This window comes from Cydia strobilella, chromosome 8, assembly GCF_947568885.1.
Source record: "Cydia strobilella chromosome 8, ilCydStro3.1, whole genome shotgun sequence".
In the NCBI taxonomy this organism is placed as follows: domain Eukaryota; kingdom Metazoa; phylum Arthropoda; class Insecta; order Lepidoptera; family Tortricidae; genus Cydia; species Cydia strobilella.
Window position 1 is genome coordinate 11,104,612 of NC_086048.1, and position 4,007 is coordinate 11,108,618.

A 4,007-nucleotide genomic window follows, 5' to 3' on the forward strand; every position below is an offset into this window, starting at 1 on the left:
AGGGAACCTAAAGCTTTTTGGGATTTTATAAGAAGTAAGAGGGGGAACGTAATAAAAAGAAAGCTGGTAGTGAACGGACGCCAACTATCGGATCAGGAATGTGCTAGGGAATTTGCCACTTTCTTTGAATCAGTTTACAATCCAAACCCGGCTCGGTTGGAAGTTGAGGCGGCGGACGCCTCCTCAACGGCGAGCAGCGCGAGGGTGCACGTCGCGAGCCTAGAGCTGGCGGAGGTGCAGCGGGCCCTGGCAGCGCTCCAACCCAAGCGGTCCGCGGGTCCAGATGGTATCCCACCTTACATTTTTAAGGACTGTCGTATTATTCTGGCTGAGCCTTTGCATTATATTTTTAATACTTGCCTTCAATCTAAAATGTTTCCTGACAGGTGGAAGTTAACCAGGGTGGTACCTGTACCGAAAGGTCGCGGCGGACCGAATACCAGCGATTACCGACCGATAGCAGTATTGTGTACGGTCGCTAAGGTATTTGAGTCTGCGATTTACCAATCGGTTCAGGCCCAAGCTAGCTGCATAATGTCTGATGCGCAATATGGCTTCCGGAAGGCGCGCAGTACCACAGGTAACCTATTGCATCTCATGGTCAATATAGAGCCGGCAGTGGATGCAGGAGACCAGGTGGATGTGGCATACTTCGACTTCCGGAAGGCATTCGATACCGTCGACCATGATGTTTTACTCGTGAAATTGGCAAGCGCGGGTTTCACTCCACATACTCTTACTTTCCTTGCCAGCTATATAAGTAACAGGCGCCAGTATGTGGACTGTGCTGGTCACGTGTCAGAACCATATTTCACGAGGTCTGGCGTAAGTCAGGGGAGCAATTTGGGCCCCTTAGAGTTCATTTTAATGATAAATGACCTTCCTGACGTTGTTAAAGATTCCATTTGTCTACTCTTTGCTGATGACCTCAAGCTTGTCCGCAGAGTTAATGACAGCTCTGATTGTATTAAATTACAAGAGGACATACACCGAGTGGTCAAATGGAGTCAAACGTATAGGTTAAATTTCAACGTGTCAAAGTGCGCCATTGTCTCATTCACCAGATCTCGGAATCCACTTTGCTACCAATATGTGTTAGGAGAGTCACCGATGCAGCGCGTCGGCGAAGTGAAGGACTTAGGGGTGCTGCTGAAGTCCGACCTCACCTTTCGAGACCATATTGTTTCAGTATGTAAGAAGGCTTTCCGAAATCTGGGGTTTGTAATGAGGCAGGCTCATGGGTTTAATAATATTAACGCGATACGTGTCTTGTACGAGGCAATAGTCAGGAGTCACTTGGAGGGTAATGCGGCAATCTGGAGTCCACACGAGTCAAAATATAGGTTAATGTTGGAACGCATCCAAAATAAATTTATTAGATTTATATATTTAAAATTATACGGAGTATACCCTTTTTATCCGTTAAAGTATCCTACGTTGTTCGTGTTAGGAATGGTAGGATACAATAAACTAGAAGTTAGAAGGGAGCTGGGGCTAGCTTCATATATATTTAAGTTGGTGCGGGGCAAGTTGTGCAACCCTGGAGTCCTGGCAGAGGTGCGTTTGAACGTACCAGATCGGTATGTGTGGCGGCGGCGGCGGCCGAGCCTGCTGGCCGAGCCGCTCGCTCGAACGCAACTCCTTCGCCAGGCCCCCTTTACGCGCGCAATTCGGACCCTTAATAGAGTAGCGATCGAGTTAGATTTGTTCTCTTGTTCTCTGAACGAATTCACAAGGGCTACGCTTTACGTATTGTGCTACTGTAATCTGTAAGCTAATGTATTGTACCTATTTTTTGTGTCAATTTCCATACTGTCGAATTAGGATTTCCTGTAATTGATGGTTGTGTGTATGTAAATAAATAAATAAAAAAAAAATACATTTATTACATTTTTTTTATGGTATGGTACGGTACGGTACGGTCCGGTCCGGTCCAGTACGGTCTCGTCTCATCTCGTATCGCATCGTATCGTATCGTATCGTATCGTATCGTATCGTATCGTATCTTATCGTATCGTACATATTATGATACTTTTTTTTCTGTTTATTCTGTGTAATTCGAAATACATTTTAACCTTTAATATGTTCTCACTACTGAGGTAAAATATTATGTGTGCAACACGAAAGCAAAGTTATTTTACATCTCGTGTTTTTGAGTCCCTCGCTAAGCTTAAGATTCTACCTTAGAATCACTCGCTTCGCTCGTGATTCAATTATAGAATCTTTCGCTTTCTCGGGACTCAAAATAAACACTCGCAAGAAAAACCAACTTTCCTCTCTTGTTGCACAAATAACTATTGTGCAACAAGAGAGGAAAGTTGGCTTTTCTTGCGAGTTAAAGGTTAACATATAAAATGTATCATACTATACGATACGATACGATACGATACGATACGATACGATACGATACGATACGATACGATACGATACGATACAATACTATCGATACGATACGATACGATACGATACGATATGATACGATACGATACGATACGATACGATACGATACGATACGATACGATACGATACGATACGATACTATACGATACGATACGATACGATACGATACGATACGATACCATACCATACGATACCATACCATACCATACCATACGATACCATACCATACCATACGATACCATACCATACCATACGATACCATACCATACCACACCATACCACACCAAAACCACACCACACCACACCACACCACACCACACCACACCACACCACACCACACCACACCACACCACACCACACCACACCACACCAGACCACACCATACCATACCATACCATACCAAACCATACCATAAAAAAATGTAATAAAAGTATGAAGTGGCAGTTCATGGCCTTCACTGAATTAAAAAGCTACTTTATTTCACTCCCTGGAGTGAGGAAAGTCGCACTTTCCTCACTCCAGGGAGTGACGAAAGTAGGCTTGTTCGAGCTGCTGAGGTGAAAATAAAGTATCTTTTGTTATATATCATTTTTCTCTAAGATCAACCATTATGGAGATAGATGGATGGGAGATAAATGGGGTAGTAATCATCAATTTCGACGAGCGGAGCGAGGAGGAGTGTGTTAGGTTGACCGCGATCAAACAGTGTGCCAGATGTTATTGTACCTACTATTGTCACTTGTCAGTTACAACCTCGCCTATCTCCATAATTGTTGATCCTAGAGAAAAATGTTACATGACCGCCCGACGATTTTAACCGACTTCAAAAAAAGGACGTTCTCTGATCAAGCCGTATGTTTGTATGTATATGTATGTATGTTTTATTCGCGATTATCTCACGTTTGGCTAAACCGATTTTGATGCGGTTTTCAGAAAAGTATTTGTTACATTCTGGAAAAGTTTTTAGTATACATGGATGGTACTAATTGGACCTGGTAAGTGGCGCTGCTATCGGTTTAGGTATCGTCAAATTTGTTTTGCTGAAACCGATTTGGATGATTTTTTTTGCATGTATATTTCAACAGGTTCCTGGTTGATTAGAAAACACCATTGGACCCGGTAGGTGGCGCTGCTGTCGGTATATTTTTCTTTCTGGAAACATCTCGAACGACCTCATCATTCGCTTGCCCTTGTCCCATTCACTTGGGGTCGGCGCAGCATGTCTTTTTCTTCCATACCTCTCTGTCACCCGTCATCTCATCATTCACTTGCGTTAGTTTCATATCATCTTTCACACAGTCCATCCACCTTTTCCTCGGTTTTCCTCTCCTCGTACCTCCCTCCACATTCATTCTTAATACCTTTCTCGTCACATGACTTTCATCCCTCCGCATCACATGCCCTTACCATGCTAGGCGATTTGCCCTTACTTTTTCTGTTATGGGTGCAACATCTCGAACGACCTAATAGACATATTTAAGCGCTTGGAAACTGGCGCCTTCCTCGCCTTTGCATTAACCAAGTTTAAAAAAATCATTAGATGAAGGTCAAAGCGGAGGCGGCATCCTAATTACTCAACGAAAAAAAATATCTCCCTAAAAATACCC